At 38.9% G+C, this 20,777-nt stretch overlaps 1 long non-coding RNA gene across 1 annotated transcript in view; it reads left to right on the plus strand.

Annotated features, from left to right (window-relative positions):
- Positions 1 to 20,777, plus strand: part of LOC310909917 — an 83,499-nt gene that overhangs the window by 11,690 nt on the left and 51,032 nt on the right. The gene's annotated exons all lie outside the window — the stretch shown is intronic.

Below are 20,777 nucleotides of genomic sequence, written 5' to 3' on the forward strand. Positions count from 1 at the left end.
TTTTTCTGCAAGTACTGTGTAATGTAACAGTTTTGGCAGATGGAAAGCTGCAATTCTCCTTGGGAAATCTAATTCATTGAATAGAACGTGGTAGTTGAACAATAACTCCCCAGAAACGCTACAACCATTTACCCAGGAGAAGTTTAGTTATAGATTAACCCCAGATAAGGGGATTGATTGGTTAGGCAAACTAAACATCAATTCAGTTTAACTCAGCATAATAGATTTTGTTCTACTTTTCCCAACAGCATAGAAATAGTTCAGGAAAACTGTGATTTGGACACTTTGTTTTCCAGGAAAAAAAAAAGCAAGATATTTTGTAGAACTTTCCCAACTTCCTCTAAATCAAACAATATTCTGTGTAATTTAGATTAGGCTCAGTACAAATGAGAAAATGACAGATAACTTAGGGTTTTATTTTTCAGGCTGTTTCTTTCCTTTTCTAGTTTTTGTTTCTTTAGTGTAGCTTAGTGAATTTTCCTGGTGATTCTAATTTCTTCTGCGTGTGCAGCATCTGGTTATCTGTCTCATGCAACAACCCATGTTTCTCTCTTGCATCTTCTTGATGCTTTTTTCTTACTATCTTCCTATACCTCCCTGTGATGCCTTGTTAGTTGTCCTCATTTCTCTGTATTTTTTTCTCTTCAGTTCTCTGCATTTCTCTTTCCTCTTTATCAAGTCAACCAAAAGCACTCTCATGTGTTTTTCTACTGTTATTTTAAACTGCAATTCCAGCCTGACATTAACTTCTCATTTTCTCTCCTTTAGAATCACATACTGAGTTTTCTCTCACATTATTAGAAAGCAGGTCCTTCAGTTTCCTTCTCTCTACACTCAGCATAGCCATGATTTTATTTATCTAGATCAAGGCTTCTGTGGGTTTTTTCCTCAGTAATTTTTCTTCCAGCTTCAACTTTGCCCATAGGAGGAAGAACAAGATAGTAGTTTTGCCTCTTGGATGGCATTCTTCTCTAAATGAGTAAAGTTATTTCTGTTCTTGATGATGTTTAGTCATTAACAGACAGTTTGCTTTGCAAATATTTGTCAATAATTTAGTTAAATAGTAACAAAAAGTAAACTGCATGATGGCAAATTGAAAATTCCTTCCCCTGCAGTTGTTCAAGTGGTTTAGGCCATACATAAAAGGAAATTTCAAGTTATGGAGTAAAATATTTATAAAAGGGCTATTTAGCATGAACATGTATATATGCTGCAATAACAATCACAAACAATATTCCTATTAGAAAGTACTCGTGAAAACTAGAAGATAAAAGGTACAAGTTATCTTATTAATACTTTAAAATATATTAAAATAAACCAAAAGAATACACACATTGAATTTTAGACAGTACAAAGCTTATTTTTCCCCAGAGAAAGAGAAATCATGGCCAGAGTACAAGAGTAGAGATAATTAGAGATTTGTTTCTTTTCTACCTCCCAAGGTAAGGCTTAATCCTACAGTAATCTCTTTACTGAGAGCCAAGTGTTAGTCAAGGAGCCTGCTGCACAGATTTGAAACTAGCATTTCAATAGATATTTTCAGTATCTGGGAAGCAGCTATCCTATGAATTTATAGTCTGCATTGTTTTTTATTTTGTCCTGCACTGAAATGCACTGGCATGGATTCATTATATATTTATATCATGATATAGAGTGAGACTTTCAGTCATGGCCAGTAAACCTCCTGAACCCTTCTGTCCTTTACCATGGGAAGGGAGTTTGTACTGGGCATGCAATGACTGGCACATTCTGGGAATGAGCATAAACTGATTATCTCTGAACAATTTTGCCTTTGAGCATTTCAGCCTTGTGTTTCCCATAGTCAAGCTTACTTTAAGGATAGATGTGGAACAAATTTGGGGTTCGTTTCAGTGGGGTAGATATTAAACAAATTGGTTTTCTGTCTTTTTGATTTCCAAACTGTGATTTGCAGCCCTGTTGTAAATTGCTTGGCTCTTTTAATTCCCAGGTGAGATGGGAAAGATAAACAGAGCAAAAAGAGAAATATACATATTGAGGTAAAATTTTGGGGGTTTTGTTAAAGGCTCAAAGGTTAGATCTACCAGTGGATTTAAGTGATTAAGTATGTGATGTATGTGATGTTAAGTATGTGATTAAGTATGTGATGTTAAAATTTGCACACTCAACTGAAATTTTGCACGGAAGGATAATAAAGATCCCACAGACCACGTGCCATGCCCAAGGGTGTCTCAGACTTGGTGGTGCTGGAGACCTCTCTCATCTATATAGGTCTCAATGATGTTCAACGATGAGGTAACTCCTTCTTAACTGGAAATTCATCCTATCACCATTCTGCATTCTCACTTAATGAGCTCAAGATCCATGTAAAACAGGAACAATGGTACTTTTTAGGAGAGAAAATGGGGAGCAAAGAGTATTCTACAGGCCTGGGAGAACAGCCATAATACTTAATTAACCAATCTGTGGGTGTCTGATTCATACTTAACTGTGTAATTTTGATACCAGTCTGGAAAGAGAAGTGGGTGGTCTAAAGACAAGTGTCTCTGGAAGGGATGGATGTTCAGAGGGTGTCAGTGTCCAGGTGACCCTATATGACACAGCCACGTTCCTACACAGTGATCTGAAGGGTCAGGTAGAGAAAGGGTGGAAAAAAATGTTTGCTTGCTGGGTTGGCTTGCTTCACATATATTTTGTTTGTGTTTAAAATCAAGTTGACATAGAAAAGTTTTATTTCTTAGAGTAGTAAAAAGGAAAGAGTGGCCTGTACCCTCTCCTTGTTTATCCCAGGACTTAATGATTAGAGCATTAATGCAGGCAGTAGGTGCACAAAGTCCATTTACTTTGCTGCCTGCAGGAATTCCAAATGCAATGCCTTAATTGAGAGTTTATAAAATGTTCAAGTATTCTGCTTACTGAATTCACTTTACTTAAGTTTTACATGAAATTATTTGAATCAGGAAGAGTGAGTGTGGCATTTGCTGGTGAGAGGACTCCCAAAGAAAAGGGAAGGTGGGGAAGCTTGGTTCTTACAAATAGTTGACATAGGGATAGTTGCCAAAAGAAGGACTGAAATCCATGTGCCTCCTCTTGTGCAGATCTAACCACCTGTAGGCTGTAGAGGTTACTCTCTTTACATGCAAAATGAAGAACTGGGCCATTCAATTGTGTGCCTCCATACTGGGTTGAGAAGCAGCTCCTCACTGCTGTTCCTGAACTTGATGACATGTGGTGGCAAGAGTACTTCATGTTCAGTTTTGCAGCATTTAAGACAAAAATCTTATGTTTTGTTGGGAAGTGGTTTTATTTGTTATTGGGAGGGCTAGTATGGTAACTCAGCAGTTTCCACAAGAACATACCTGCTCACTGGAAACTTCTCCAGTGTAAATGGCATTCCTAGTCAAAAGTGAGTAGATGTCATGTATGTAAGCCTACACAAACAACTGGGACACGCATTTGAAATCTAAGGGACAGAGGTCAAAATCAGTTTGAATAGAGTCTCTTTGATCTCAGCTGAACAACCAAAACTATTTATTCTTCTAGAATGAACAGGTCAATCTGATTTTGTTCATGTAGGTTTTTTAAAGCATAGGGGTCTATCTCAAAGCAAACCCCCCCTGTTTTTCTGAAACCACTGCAAGTCTTTGCAGTGGCAGAAAGCAGCCTGTTTCCTGCCTTCTTCCACATAAAATGCAACCTAAAATTTCCTTAATGTCTTTCTCTACACATTAGGAATTGAAGTCTCCCTGTTTTCACAATAGGGATGGGAAGTTGTTTGTGGGATTGGCTCACTGCAGAGGTATAACCCTTAATTAGCAGGAAGTAAGCTTAATGGAGCCTGAGGACCTAGATAGCTCTCAGTTGTACCTGGGAATGTGAGGGACATGTGGAGGCAGTGGAGGAGCTGGGCAGGAAAGACCTATGATAAAAGAAAGCTCATGTAGTGGAGTTAGTGATAGTGCTCGTCTGCAAGAAAATCACATCCACATGGAGTGAGAGGAAACGGGGAGCTGGAGGAACCAAACTGAGAGCAGGAGTTTTATGGCTTGTGCTTTGAGTAAGGAAAGGCTGGGCTCAAATGAGAGCTCTGCAGAGACCTGTGTCAGGAGAGGGGCATTCCTACTTGATTTGCAGTGGTGTTTGCCAAGGGATGTGAGTTGGGAAGTCTGTGCTCCCTGTGAGAAGTGTTGCAGCAAGGTCTTGGTGGACATCTGGAAGGAGGCTCACTTTTTTTGGTGATGCTTGTAACTTATATCCTGACTGAGGCTCCAGTTTGCACAGTCCAGCAGGATTTGTACGGCAGCACTGTGTGGGAAGTTGTTGTTTGCACATAGAGATTAGACTGAACAAAGGGAAAAGTTGAGTGGTTTCTTGGAAAGAGGTTGAAATCTTGACTCACCCCACAAATAGTATTAAGCTTTTTTCCTTCCTGGAAAAAAAAGGATGTAGCAAGGTCCATGCATGTCTATGGCAGGGCAGTGGATGTTATATAGCTTTGGTATTCGTGTTTCTGAGACAGTTCTTTTTTGATTGTTTCTTGGTATTCATAAACAGTGTCCTCTCTGTCCCCACCCAGGTGTGTGGAATGAGTGCTTATGGATTTCTTTCTAATGCCTGAGATGCTTTCCAGAAGAGATACAAGAAGCATAGCTGACAGACTGCTCATTACCACTGGGAACTTCTGACTTGTTTGCTTCATAGGCCTAACTGAACCTGGAATCTGTGATTATAGACTAAAAAGTCTATTGGTATAGTCCCCATATACCCCACCAGTCAGTGCAAGCAAGAGAGCTGTTGGTTGGTTTGTTTGTTTGTCTGCATACTTCTAACTAGTTTCAACTCTCAAAAAGAGCAAAAATGATGTAAGGTTTTCTCCTCCAAGCTAATGAATTATATCTATCATGGCATTGTGAGGAAGTCTGTTCGTTACCTGAGACGTTTTTGTAGCTGTAGAGTTTATTGCTGATGACACAGAGCATGTCTTTCATTGTACTTTTGTGGTGTAAGGGCTGAACCTTGTCACAAAACTCTTGCATGGGACAGGTCTAAATTCAGGAAATGTGGGTAATCGCAGCAGCTGCTGTTTTGAGCTTGCACATTATCAGGTGGAACTTTGCCAGATTGTTCTGGTTCAATTTAGAAGTAACTTGAAAAGGAAGCATTTAATTTACTTAGAGAAGAACTAGACCATTCTTGTCTAGAAGAATTGTCTCTTTTGCAAAAACAAAATGGTCTCCCGTATAGCTAGGATACATATTTTGTCTTACCGCATAAAGTTACTCAGCTGCTTTTCCCCCACTAATTTATAAATGGGAATTTTCTTCTTTCTTCACTCTCAGTGCTTCTAAGAAAGGTGCTTGATTTCCCTTGGAGAACATAGCTGAACAAAGAATCATTGCTCTTTGTCTTCTACCGTGGCAGTGTATGATACTGAAATATTAACTTCTGCTAATTTGCAGAACTGAAGTATTTTAGTAAGGAATCCTAATAAAGCTGATTCATTTCTTCTATTCCTGTTAAACATTAAATTTAAATTGCATGCTGGAAACAATTGTATTAGAAACACTGTTATGATTAAGAAGTTATTTATGCATACTTATGTCATCTTATACTTTTATCTGTGTGTCTTAAGGCTCTAATGGCACTAGAAATAATATCTCACAATGCATCTCTCCATAATTCCCATTGGTATGCTGAAAGATACTATTAAGAAATCATTAAGAGCATAGTCTATTTATGTTCCCATAAGCTTTCTGTTAATTTGCATCTAGCTGTCTAAACTGCAGCAAAGTTAATATTTACAGCAAGTTAATACATTGCTAATAGAAATGTGAAGCACACTTATTCCTCCTCATTATTAATACTCCTGTCTGGGCAGAGATGAGTTTTTGTAGGATGTGTTTGGTTGCTAGATATGTGCTGATGATAAGTGCACCCAGGGTCTTGGTGGGCACACTCAATTCTTAAGAGCATTCTGTCCTAAAAGCTTGATTGTACAGCAAGCTGTGAAGCCCTTCAGTGTTTCCAAATGCCCCAGCAGAATGGTGTTGGGAGCAATAGCAAGCAGGCTTTGCTGTACATAAACAGAGTGTATGGATTGAAGAGCAACAGTGTTGTTGAGCCCATGGGATGTGTGCAGCTCCCTTTTGGGAGGCATGCATGTCCTGTGGGTCTGTCAGTGGGCCTGAGGTTACAAACCAGGCACAGAGAAGAGATATTTGTTTGTCAAAGCAATTAAATTAGACTTTCTTCACATTCAGGCATGCATTGCTGTGTTTGATGATCTCAAATTGGAAGCACAGATCTGGATGAAATTGCAGGATTCCATAAGCTGGTATTCTAGGCATGAATCTACTTTGCCTGTACTATCAGGCTTCTGCTTTTATTTGCTGGTAAGGAAAGGAACAATGCTATAATCTTTCCAGATGTGATGAAACAAATGTTTTGCTAGAATAAAATGTATTTGCATGTATTTGCTACAGTCTGAAGAGATGTGTTATCTTCCATCAGATGGTGAGGCAGTAAATTTCATTGATTCAACTTGTTTCTCACTGCTGGCAGCCTTCTGTGCCTTACAGATCTGTTTTTGCTGAGACCATTTCTAATGTTCAAAAGTTGGAAGCAGTTTTAATCTGCTTGTTTAAAAGCTGTCAGAGAACTGATGAGAATGAATGTTTACTTCAAGTAGCCCCAGGCTTCCCATCTGATTGTGGGCTGTGCTCCTGGTAGGAATGGAGAACCAGCTTATGACCAGAGAATGTTGAGGCAAGTTTTATTACTTAGCACAGCATCTAGTTTTATTGTGCACTGGTTGGAGTCCCAGTGAACTTTGGCAATAATATTAAATGTGGCTTTTTCATCCGGCCCTCAGGGAAGCTGTTACAGAAGATTTTAATCTTTTATTTTTGAAAGTCCTGAGGATCAGGCACTAATGTTTTGTATGCTGTCATAGCATGTCAAAGCACTGCTGCATTTGTGTGAAGGATCACCGAGCACTTGTGTCATGAAAGGGAAAATAAATGTGAATGACTAGCAATTGCTTTTGGTTGTGCCAACTGCACTGAGGTATTTGTTTAAATGGAAACTTTCAGCATAAATAGCTATGCAAACAGAAACCATTTCAGGTTTTGAGAGTCCTACCTAAAAGTTCTATTCCCTTCCATAACAGCTGTAAGGATGAAATAAATGGAATAGTCTGACAGGAGCCATATGCCCCTTCTCATGTTAGAGCTATAACCATCAGTTCATGGCACGTTATTGCACTAAAAACAACATGTTTGTAAGCTACGTAATAAAGGTGTTCAGATGTTGGTCTCTCAGATGCTGAAGTCAAGCTGCATTTAATTGAAAATCTTTGAAAACACTCAGCTCAGGTCATGACATAAGAGAAATGTAGGAGAGGTAGGTATAATGCTAATATCTGTTGTAATTTTCTCTGAGGTATGTAGCCATTTGGTTTTGGTTATGAAAACACATGAACCATATCTGGAAATAACCCCCTAACTGTCTCTTATTTAAGTGGACAGGAAACTTATTTGTGGGCAAACTGCCTGGAATGGTTGTTCATCACTTCACTACTTATAGATCATAATTCTGCAGAAATATGCCTTTACAGTAACTTTGCTTATTCAAATATGTAGCAACAGAAAACATTGAGTATGTGAATGATGTTTTTATGTGATTGGTTTAAAAGAACAAGCCCTACTCAAGAAGAAGTAAATCTGGCAAGTCAGAGCTTGTTCATGGTACAGTAAATTATTCCAGCCTTCCTGAAAATGAATATCTGGAGATGATAACAACATTAGCATAAAACCCCAACTCTACAGTTATAATAAGCTCAAAGACGTTACCACAACTCTTTACAACAAAAACATTTTTATTTTTGAACTTCTAACATAATTTAGATGACTGTCAGATCTGACTTGTAGGAAGTTAGGTAATGGCAAGTATAACAAATTCTAACTTCCATATATGTAAGCAGAACAGGGTTCTACTACAGCTTTACAGAAGTGAGAAAAAAGAAATAGTGACTTAGCAGGAGGTAGTTTAGGTTTGCTTCACTTGCATTTAGTTCTTCAGGTTTATGTTTCTCTTTGTATCTGAGTTATACCTAACATTGTAGCATAAGGAAGGTTTATACAATTCTCAAAGCTTGTTTCTAAGTAATCTTTTAGAGACATGGATTTTCTTAATTGATTTCTTTTCACAATCCTGTTAGGATAATAAAATGGAGGCAGCTATTCTTTACCTGAAGACATATCAACCTAGTGGTATTTGCCTTCAGATTAGGAATATAAAGTAGTAGGAGATTGATTAAAGCAAAATCTTGTATCCTTGCAAATGTTACCACTGTCATGTCCTTATAAGTTCTGGTTTGTGTTGAAATTGGCCTTCAGTGGTACCTGAGTCAGAAAGAAAAATGGCTATTATTACTATTAATCAATGTCTACAGAGGAGCATCTGACACCAATTCTGATGTATTCTAAAGGGACAATCAGGATTAGAATAAATATTGGCAATATTACTTTGTGGGAAGGAAGGCAGCACAGAGTGCTTAGCCCTCTATATGTAGTTGAAATATTGCTGCTGTAATAGGAGATCCTGAAGTTGTGTGTGGGGGGGGGGTTACCCTTTTTTTTCCACTACCTGAAGGTCTTGTTTACAGAGTGTGATGTTTGATGACAGGGTTACAGCTGAAGTTGACACCAAAAGGTGTAATTTGATTCAGAATTGCTTATTTTGGCACAAAAGTAAAATAAAAATAGCTAATGCAATTTTAAAAATCTTTAGGATTTGAAGACAGGGGATAGGTAACAATGACTGTGATTATGGGGCTTGAGATTCATAGCTCACTTGTTATTTACTCTCTAGGATGCTATTGAGATCCCAAAGCTCTGTATTATTGGAATTTATGGGCAAATAGCAATGTAGCAACATGCTGAGTTGTTGGAAATGTCCCTATTTGCAGTGTTTTGATGGAAGACTCTGTGGAAATTAATTTCATAATTTGGTTTGGTTTCTTTGATGCTGGGAGATTCCTTGTGAGGTTATGCAAAATAGTTTTGTAGTTCCTGCTAGAAAGTACAGAATGGATAGGTGTGTTAGAATGTGAGAAATTTTTTTTAATCTTCTGTATGTGAGACTAAACACAGGCACATAAGGGGAAAATGAGTTTTCCCTGAAGATGTGCCCACCAGAGATTCTAGAAATCCAATCCTATTATGCCACGTGTTCTTCTTGAGGCTTAGGAGCAATAAAGCAACATAGTTTTCTGCAATGTATTATCCTTTATCTACAGATAAAATGTATATATATTTCTGGGATGAATCTTGTTGAATCCTGTTCTTGAAATTTGTGCACAACCTAGCTTTGATTTATTAATAGGCATTGGATAACTATCTGAGCTGACAGTGCTTGCTCAGAGATGAGAGGGAAAGATACAAGAAACAAAACACATACCTCTTGTTTTTCCTTTTTATATTTGCCTCACCTGGAAAAAAAATCTGGCATCAATAGATCATCAAAAAACTAGACCATTGGTATGTCTGTTAAGGACAATATTGGAGCTGCTGTGTACTTTTCATCTATTCACTCTCGCAGTTACCGCAGGGTCACTGTTTAGACCCTTCTTGGTTTATACCCCAGATAACTTAATTTGGTAGGGTTAAGTAGTGAATTATATGCTGCCTAAATTACAGATACTTGCTATCATTGTGTAGGTTTGATTTTTATTCATTACTGGATTGTACTTGTGGCATGTTCTTACTCTTTCCTGATTTATAATGGATCTCTTTATTGAATTATTGAGCAAAACCTTTAAATAAAACATCAAAGAATTCTCTTCTATCAATTCTCCTATAGTCATTAGATGTATCTACCCTTAGGACCGCTTTCCTCATCAGAATACTGACACTGCTAGACTTACTGCTAAATGTACTGTGTACTGAACTAAAATGTTCATCCAATATAGCCTTTTTTCTTTTGAAAGTGAAATTATTTGCCTTATAAATTAGTTTTCTTCTTGTACAAGTATTTTCCACAGTAACTGTTTCATTCTTTGTGGCCACCTTAAATGTGCAGTAGTTTTTAAAGGTAAAAGGAAAACAAAGTACTTGCAGAAAATGTAGTTCAATTGCTTCTTAAAAGTGTGTCCAGTATCAGAGTAAAGAAAAAGACTGGAGTTTGTTTTCCAGCCATTGGTCATCTTCCGTGTTCTGTGTATTACATACTGCTTTCCTTGGTCTATAGAGCCACCGAATCCAGATTGTGCATCGTGATGATTTCTCAGCAGCCCAGTTTGTGTGGAGGTCCAAACTTAAGCTCAGGTCTTCTCATTGCCAATTGTGCAAACTCTACTTGTTCGTGCTACTTTTATTTATTTACTTATTTATATATTTGTTTATATATATTTATATATTTTTTCCCATGCATTAAGACTGACTTGCCTTTCTGATTCTGATTTCTATTATACAATAACTTGAGCTTCTTGTCACTTCAATAGAAGCAGTAAGTCTGTCTTTTTGCCTGGAGGGGGATTAGCATTTACTTTGCACATAACAAAACAAAGAGAAGGCACAAAGCACTGTTCAGAATGCCAAGAAATAGTTTGTAGTGTAAGTTATATGCTTCAAGGATAGTTGAGGCTAGTGGAAACAGCATTCAGTTCTTGAAAGTAAAGCAGATGCCTAGATTCACACACACACACAAAAAGGAAATTTGGAATAGTTTGGCTTTTTTTTTTTTTTTTTAATTAAATGAAATACCAGAAAGAGTATCCATGTTTATATTTAAATGTTTAACTTCTGTGGGCATTATTTAAATATATATTTCTGTCATCTGGCTATTTTTGTGAAAGCTAGAATAGTCTTGCTCAGATATCTGAACTAGAAAGCCCTCCTATTGTGTCTTCTTTTCTAATACATTTTAGTCTGTCAAAGAGAAATAAGCAGAAAAACTTATTTAGGTGCTGATTTTAAAAGAGGGTGGAGGGACCATCTTTCACCATTAGCTGACATTTCTACAGGCAAGAGTTTTTTTGTAGTGTTGGCCTGAGATAAGTTTCTTTGTAGTTAAACATGGTTTCAGTAAGTGCTTGGACGATTGATGAGCAAGCCATTGAATGCAAAGACACAACCTCTAGATTTAGGAAGCCCCTGACCTGCATTTATGTGAAAGCTGGAGAAGGTATTGAGGGTGTGATATAGCATTATCTCCTTACCCTGTTGTTCTGCCAGTCCCTGACAGAAATAGGATGCTGGGTGAGCAGTGCTTTGACGTATGGCTGTATTGTGTGCTCTTAATGCACCTTTTTGGATTTGACCCCACCTGTGTGTGTCTGGGTAGCAGAAGACTTTTCTTACTGCTTGGGGCTGTTGGTATGTTTTCAGTTGAAACCATTTGAGCTCTTGATTCTCCAACCCTAACCCTTGGTCCCCATTTTAAAACCAAAGTAAAGCAAGGCAGTCAAAGGCAGTTCAAGATGTATGTAGATATAAACTGCATTATGAATCCTGTGACAACCCCCTTCCATAACTGCTTCTCATACTGATTTCCAACACCAGTGTTCCTTTGCTTTATGATCTAAATTATTTTATTTTTTGCCTCCAGGGCCCTAGATATGTCTCTATAAATTAGGTTTTTATCTGTATCAGATGCTCATGGCATTGCAGAGTCTTGGGTTTTCTATATTAATTGTCTAATCCTTCATATACATAGCATTTCAAAGATGTTTTTTATGCTTTAGTTTGCAGCATTTCTGTGAGGCACATTCCCAAAAACAGCTTCTTGTCCCAGTTTGCCCAGCTGACTATAAATCTTCCTTTACTGATGAAATGTTAGTAGGCTGCTCTCAGCAGATCTTAGCTTTCTATCAGTTATTGCTTCTTCTCTGAGCTGTTGGGAACTCCCAAATTATGCATTTGTCACTTCTGTTTCATTTCCAAAAGTCATTCATTTCTGCCTTTAATTCCTGATCCAACTGGCAGTGGGGATTGTGGCAGTCCCAGGCTGTGCTGCAGTACCTGACACAGTAGATCCATCTACTGAAATTTGAGTATCTTGAATCACACTCAAAGATCTTTTTCTGTTACTAGTTGTTTAAGTCACTTAATAGGCTCTATCAGTGTATTTTCAGTCCTGCTGTTCTCAGATAGAAAGCTAAATCATACAAAAGACAAAAGAGACAGGGGTTTTGTTGTCTTTTTGCCATGAGAACATAAAAACTTTTCCCTGGCCTATTTCTGGTCTTGCACAAATAATGTAGCTCTGTAGTCAACAGTGTGTCAGAAGATCCTGTTGCATTGGGAGTTCAGGGCATGTGGTGCATGATTGCTGCACTCTGATAAAAGCTGTTCCCTCCTCTGACTGGTTTCATTGCAGCTGCTCTGCTCAGCCCAATGAGGGTTGCTGCCTTTGCAGCTTGGGCTACCCCAGATCGGCTGGAGGTAAAAGCGTGTTTTCCTCTACAAGCCTGAGAAGTTTATTTGCTATATTTTATTGGTACACAACGTGACCACAAGAAAGGTAAACGTTCTGTGTGGTAGCTGTGAGATCATTTGAGCACATTAAGGCTTACTGTGCTCTAGAAAATAATCAAAGAGATGTGACTGCTCTGTTATTGAGGGGGAAAAGTGCCACAGCTACATACTGATGTATCTTTTCTTCTCATGTGCACTATGCCTCACATGGGCACCGCATTTAGAAACTCAGCTCCAAATCTTTAATGTGATGTTCCCAGGCTATATCTTTTCTCATCCCTTTCCTCAAGCCACCTCATTTCCAGCTGTTCACAATTTGGACATAGTTTGATTCTGATTCAGAAAAGCCAGGCATTTGTGGAGGTGAAATAAGAGTTCAACAGCGAGCTCAGTGATCAAACATTTCTAAAAGCAAGACCACTTGCAGAGGTGAGAGACAAAGGCTTTTCTGCCATTGGTACTGGAAGGATTCTAGGAAGGGTAATGATTGTCAGTCCCAATCTTCCATACATCTGCTAGGAGTTGGGAAAGGGTTTTGTCTTATCAACATCATCAGAGGATGCATGTGTGCTGCAAGAAATGTGAAGATTACACCAGAATTTAAAATTCCAGCAAATCATAAACTGGTTGTGATTTAATGGTGACAACAAAAGAAAGTGCTTCTTCATTAAAGGGATTGCAACAAGAGAACAAGAAGAAAGTTGTTTGTAACAGAGAAGACAGTGCCCATCTCTTTGACGCACGATGTGATTCTCGGAGTTGTCCTGCGCAGGGCCAGAACCTGGACTAAGTGATCCTTGTGGATCCTTTCCAACTCAGGGCATTGCAGGATATTCACCACTGGGTGCTGTTGCTTAAGAAAGGAGGACCAAATGTGAGAATATGGACATGGCCTTAGGAAATACAGTCCATAATCCAGTGCTTCATTAGAACAGGTTTCTTAGGGATGTTTATTCTGTCAGCAGAGATTTTTTTTTTTAAGGAAAGCTAAGTAACTGTCTGTTAGTTGTCATTTGCTTAATTTTGTCTTGGAAAAAAAGTGACTTTTACTGACTCTATGAATTTGTATGGAAGCTAGATATGATTTAATTTATCTTTTTGGGGAAACTCCCCTGGATAAAAGCATTTCAGCACCCTGCTGTCAGTGGTGTTCCTTTGGGTTACATTCTATATAACTGGACATATGGGTCAGCAAATGAAATTCACTTGCACTCTTGGAGGGATGTAATGCTCCATTTTTCCATTTACCACAATAGCAGAAAGTTCTGTGATCATTGTCCTGTGGAGAAGTGATAATTAGATAAAGAGAAGCATGATAATATGCTGTAGTATAAAGGGGTTTTAAATGACTACAGATGTATTGCTCCTAACCACTGAACCTATACTTTATGAAAATCATCACACACTTGATGCAAGGAGCACTTTCCTCATCTCATGCCATCTGTGCATCTGGCAGAATATTACAGGAAACTCATTTGTACATTCACTTGGGAGTGTATCCTTCCCATTAAGAAAAAAAGCCAAGTGATTTTTAGATCATATCTTACAGTGAAAGATACTAGATTTCAAGCAGACTACTCTTGAGATGATTCACATTTTTTTCATTTTCTTTCTAGGGCTAGAGTTCTTGTTGCCAAAATGTAGATGCCAAAATGCCAATATACCAAGAAGATGGTATTGTTCACAATATTTTCAACTTCAGAGAAGATTTTAACAAAGCTTCTATCCTAAAGTTAGATTTAATTTCTATACTCAGATTTTCACACTCTAGGATGGAGACAACAGCAATCTATCCTTACCATGTTTTTATATTCTTTTCCTGCTGGGCTAGATAAAGTTTTGGCCTGTCCTAGCATAGTACTGCTGTTCTTATATGAGTAAACGTAGCTTTGCAGGTGTATACCAAGCTCAGTAACATGTCTTTGTCTTTGCACAGTCCTTTAACTCATGCAGCTACTTCCTTTTTCTGCATGGAATTTTGTACAAATAATACAAAGACTTTAGTCACTTTCTTAGTATCTCTTCCTGGGTACCATGTAAATATGAAGTAGACTCTTGTGATAGGCCAAAGAATCAAAAGCAATGGCTGCTCAAGTGAACACAAGTTTTCTTCATATTGGGGAATACCAATTTTAATCATCTTTGCATTTGTCTTCCTGCAGTCAGAACCTAAGCTTCTTCACTGACTTTCATTTAGGATGAAGTATTTTCTGTTTAAACATTTGAGTCCATGGATAGAAGTAGCCCTCACCTCTATGCAAACATGTTTGGAAAACGTGTGATACTTTGCAGCAGATGCTTAGTACCTTTCCAAGATACATTCATGATCAATTAGTAAAAGTACAAACAACTATCACATAACCATTGCAGAGACACGATATTACAAGTCTCCAGGATTTCTCTCTCTCTGGGTTGGTATGAAACATGGGCAGACATTGTCTCAATCTACCCATGCAGCATTCTTTGGAACACCTGCACTCTTGCTTGTCTCAGCTATACCAAGTTTTGCAGTACATGGGGCATTAGACGTGCTGGTGGATTCTGTACATCACCCCTTTCACCCCTGTGGGCAGTTGTTAATGTCAGTTAATAGACATTAACATTCTTTCCACCAGAGTAGCCCTGGGCAGCTCAGCTTGACTCCCTCCCCACTGCCCTGCTGCAGGAACCTGACTAGATAGTGGCCTTTCAGCTTTTCTTGATGGAAAGTAGGGAAGGTGGGAGGGGGTAGAGAGAAGGGGTGAGGATGAACATGGCAGAGGACAACAGTAAAATGTACTTTAACTAATACTGAAAATGTTAGTGCTTTAATTTGTTATTGTCAGGATGTCATGAACTCTTTAAACTATAGGTTTGCTTAGATTTCATTACTGGGGGGGCAGTTAAATTCTAATGCAATCCTGTGAGGGAAGAAAGGGAAGAAAAGCTGGTTTGGTTTTTTTGGTGGGTTGAGTTTTTGGGGTATTTTTTGGCTGAAAAGATATTGCAATGTGAGAGAGAAAAATTTCTTGCTAGGAAAGATCTTCCCTTTCTGCATTTCCTAGCTCTCTGAACCTTAAAAGGTAAAGAGCAAAACCAATTTAATCCACTAGACTCTGAGGAACAATCATATTTCAAACAACCATAAATTTGTTCAGTTTCTTTCCTCCTTTCCCCCCAAATCTCAATATGCAAACAAGCAAAATGCCATAGGTGCCCCACACTTTCTTCACCTACAGTTTGTGTTACATTCTGGCTAGATTGCTAGATTCTGGCCACTTAAAAGGTGCGTGCTTGTTGTGGTATATGTCTTGTCTTCTTATTTGTGGTTAGCAAGTCTGTATCACCTTTCTAATCCCAACTGTTGTGCAGTAACAATTCCTATGTAGGTTCAACTGGGAACTACAAATAATTTCTCATAAGTTTACTACTAATAAGAAACGTATCTTAAGGAATGAGAGGTTATTATAATAATTGTCTGCAGATGTGAAATAAAAAGCACTATAGAAATATATATCTGTAACACTCTATTAAACCAGAATCTCCCAATGAGGGATGCATAGTGATAAAGAAGCCCATACATTTCACAGCTCAGAATTAGCTCTTAGCTCTTAGACTTTCATCATTCAGGGAAATCACATCCCAATCACTGCTCAAGTGACATGAGTTTTCATACTTACAGTAATCTCCTGTATTGACAGTATGTCCCTGAAGAATAAGGCTAATTTTCTAACCCAGTCAACCCTCACTTTGAAGTCTGGATTGGGATGGTGATGGCAAAGTTTTGCAAAGGTTGAAGTACTGAACCTTAAAGCATTCTTTATTCTTCCAGTATAATGATAGCAAATCTACCCTCTCTCATTTCAATGTTTTGAATAAGTCCCTAAAGCAGAAATCAGCAGTTTCATGTTGCTGTGCTTGACTCTTTCAGTGCCTTTCCCTTATAGATTTTGTGCAACTGCCATTAATTCTACATGACATCCTATTTCAAGGTTTTGGTTGATCTTACAGAAGGGAAACTCTTAGCAAGGTCTTTCAGTCACAGAAGTACATTTCTTTTGCATGTGTAACAGGCTCTTGCCAAAGTTGTTTAATGAATGACATCCAGTGTTTGAAGAGGGAATGTATGCAGGCTTGGCAGTCCCTGCAATACTGAAAAGCAGGGAATATGCCCCATTGAAATCAGGGCAGTGATGTCTGTACCCTTTTCCCAATGAAGAGGGTTCTGCAGCACCTTCCTGGCTCTCCTGCAGGTGCTGAGTCCTCCCCTTGTCCTGCTGTGCTGGGCCCTGCTCTGCCCGGCTGTCTCTGTGCTGGCCCTGGCACACCAGCAGTGTGTCTGCAGGGGCTGCACTGCTGGGCTGTCCTTGCTGCCTGCACTGGGGGGTGGATCAGAAGAGTCTTGTGGCCTTGGTGATGATTTTCTTTGTCTCTGCTGGACTCTCCCATTCTGCTCTAACTTCTTCACAAAATATGCTGCTGTTTGGGCTTGTGACTTTGCTCTAGCAGTGTCCTAGCATTCATTGGGGGGCAGTGTCTTCAGATACAATACAGAAACAAATAATGCAGTGCCATTAAATAAATCAGTAAATCATCACCTCTAAATATTAATTTTGGTTTTTAGTGAACGTGTAATGACACTGCGAGCTAACAGTGTGTGTTTAAAGTTGCTCTCCTTTCCCTTTTCAAGATGGAAATTGTCATTATCTTCATAACTGGCATACCCCTCTCCATATTGCCTCTTACCTGCTTTCACAATGGCCTCTAAGTGCCAATAATTAAAAGTTGCTGTTGTGGATAGCACTAGGGTTTAAGACAAAGTATACCAAGTGCCACTCATACATTGGAGTGGGGAGTACTAGTGGACATTGTGTTGCTTTGAGTCACTGAACTTCTCACATGAGCATTACATTTACCCTTCCAGCTCTGTGTGAGGCTGTGTCTAACTTGGTACCGTAATTTCAATGAAGGAAACTAAGAGGAACTCAAACAGAAGAACCACCATAGTAACTTCAGGAATAAATAAATTAAATTTAGATTAGTCCACATCCTTAGGAGGTCAAAGCCTGCTTGTCATTCTCTTGTGAAGTTTATGACTCTCAAGATTTGGAGACACACAGGTATATACTCAGAGAGAAGTCGACTTCTGTAATGTGATGCTCTCTGAAGCACCCTGAAACCTTAAGCTTTACCAATACAAATAATATTTTTTGTCAAATCTCACTTAAATGCAGACTAGAGTAAGTCAATATGGAGAGCAGTATGGGTTGTGGTTTTTGCTTGGTGTTTCTGTGGTTTCACTGAAGAGCACATTGGCTATGCAAACCCAAAAGATGCTCTAGCTTCACAAAGAAATGTATTCTTGGTTGGGTAAGGAAATGCTAACTCTCATGATTTCCAGTTCAAGCAGTAAGGTGAAAAGCAAAAGACTGCCAAGCTGAATGAATGAAGTCACTCGTAGTAAGATGCTGAAGACACTACCTTGCCAACTCCTGACAGGAGCTGTTTTACTGGCCATAACTAAGATCCTGCCATAGAAAATCTATACACTAGCTCTTATTTCCATCTTTTGCAAGTATGTCTGCAAGATGGGAATCTGAAATTGAGAGACCTGTGAATGATTCATGAAAATACTTGATATTTAAATGAGAAAAAAAATAATCAGAAAACTCCAGGACTATCTTCAAATTAGCAAAACAACAGCAGTGTCTGGGCAATGCTATTGGGGACAATCGTGCTTTGCAGATGCACACAGTTTTTGGACCACTGGAGGAGAATAAACAAGGCTACAGCATAAATATGCTTTACAAAGGAACTGAAAGTGTAGGAAAGTGCCAGTGTCCTAATTCTGCTTTTGGGGGATTAAATTGCCTGATTACATCCCGAAGTGCTGAACCTGGTATTTCTTTCCACTTACAGTGTCCATTAAACATTGGGATAATTGTGTGGGCTGCAGAGCTGTGTAAAGACAACAATTCTCTACTACTCTTTTCAGGGGGAAAAGTATTAGTATAGCTATCTCTGGTCCTGGAGGTTCCCAGAAGAGTTAGTATAGCTTTTAAAGAGAATATGTATCATGTGCAGTGAGATTCAGAATCCTTGTGTTCAGCCTGAAATGGTTTTGTGGGGAGTAAAAATTTAATGCACTTAACTGCATAAAATGATATGCACACTGACCACCCCAGTTCTGCTTTAGTCTAGTCAAAATCAATTTGCAAAATTATGCTTGGAGCTAGTTTGAATGAATGATGTTATCTCCAATGTTTGAAAAGGATTATTGAACCTGTATGAACTTGATCATGAGCTGTGCTATATTCTTCACAGGCATTCTTTTACCTGCATAGGCCTCTGTAGGCTGGTATCCCTGTAGGTTACATACCTCAGACTTTAAAGTCTATGTGGAAAAAGGAATGCTCTAACCCCAGTCAAAACTCCCTCTAAATCCATCCTCAACCTTCCTTATCTGAAAGCACATTGGTCAGTGATAGCTGTACCTGCTCTTCCTTTTCTTCTTGACAAGCCTGTGTTGCACAAGCACAGTGTGAGGCTGCCAAGGGGAGCAGGGGCCAAGGGAAGGGGCAGGGATGTCCTGGAGCAGCTGTCTTGTGCATGGGCTGCTGGCTGCAGAGGTTCCTGGCAGGCACCTTCCCTGCCCTGCTGGCCTGGGAGCCACCTTTCAGTGGCCATGTCCTCTGAAACCCCCTGAGATGATCTGTTGTTTCAGGCTGTGCAGATGCTGGCAGATGTTTGTTGTCATGGCAGTGTAACAGTAAATCCTGGGCTTATGTTTCCCGTTGCCCTGAGCAGTAGGACAGAAACTGATGGGAGCCCAATTCTAGCCCTTTTGGCTGTGTAGTAACTGACACGTCACCTTCTGTGTAGGAACAAGTCCAGCAAGTACAATTATTCTGAGAATGAGACATTTTTAGGTGTAGAGAGATGAAGTAACAGTAAGGGGAGGAAAAGTGTGAAAGAAGGACAAAGGAGATAAAGACTAATGCAGTGACTGACCTAAGAAAGTACATAGTTCAGCTGTGATTCTCTGTAAGATCAGTAAGTTCCAAGTAAAGGCATTTCAGATCTTGTTACTATCCTAGTGCCAAGGCAAATGTTACCTTCTCCTCCCCTCCAAAAGAACAAGGATTGCATATAATCTTATCCAGAATATTGTAAGGAAGCTTTTCTTGCTCTAAGTTAGTGCATTGGTAATAGTAAGTTGCAGAACTTAATTGGCAGGTCTTACTAATGCAGCAGTCCCAGTGCTTGTGATGGCTATAATTTAAAGGCTGGTATACTGTGCCCATTGTAGTCAACATTTGCAAAATGAATAGACTTCACAGACCTGATGCTGTGCTCACAGACTGTATTGACTGTTGGAATTAAGAGCAGAGAAGAAAATACTAAGTGTTCATAGTCAAGAGGAGCACAACAGGTTTCCATAATAGTCTTTCAGTAACTGTGATTTTGAAGTCAGATAAGCATGCAGCCCCTGAAGGAGCAGAATCACTCCTAAATTGCAGTTGTTTACCTTAAAAATTATTCAAATAGTGTTATGGAGATTCTTGTTGAAAGTCACAAGGATTTCCAGAACTAGCATTCCTGCTCTGATGAGAGAATGAGGAGAGAAACAACACTGCCAAATATGACAATACAGTCTGGAGAATGAATGAATGAATGTGGGATTGATCTGTCTTATTTTTCTTTTGCCCTGTGGATGGCCAAAGTTACAGGCTAGCTTGCAACACTTTGTTCCCAGTGTTGTCAGTTATATCTGTCCTCGGTGATTTCTGGTCTTGTGCATAGTAATTTTTTGATCAAGTATAAGCTGTTGAACTAATGGGTTGGTACACAAGAAAAAGAAAGATAGATCATCTTTCTGGGGTTTTTCTGTTAGTTCTTCACAGCTTGTGACAGGAAAAAAATGAGTGTTTGAAATTAAGACTCGGTATAAAAATGAGAAAGAAGAGATCATCTCACAGTGACAGTTCTTAATGATACCCTTAATGATACCCATGATGATTCAGGATTTGGGAAACCTTCAAAATCAGTGTTATGTTTTCCCATCACATAACCCACTTTGAGCAACTGAGAATTAAAATATAGAGATAAATACATTATCACATCTAGGAAATGAAATCAAGAAAGACTGGAAAAGATCTCTGGGTCATATTCATGTGGATGTGTTCATGCTGCTCAGCTCCTTCCCAGACAGGCTGTGCTGTTACATGTGCACAGGGAAACAGCAAACAGATGTTCTCATTCTGACCCTGACATGAGAGCAGGAAAAAGCAGGATTTCCTAATGGGGTAATGGCATAATGGTGTCTTGCTTTGATCAGAAAGG

The sequence above is a fragment of the Zosterops lateralis genome (assembly GCF_965231275.1).
Source record: "Zosterops lateralis genome assembly, chromosome: 5".
NCBI classification, from domain to species: domain Eukaryota; kingdom Metazoa; phylum Chordata; class Aves; order Passeriformes; family Zosteropidae; genus Zosterops; species Zosterops lateralis.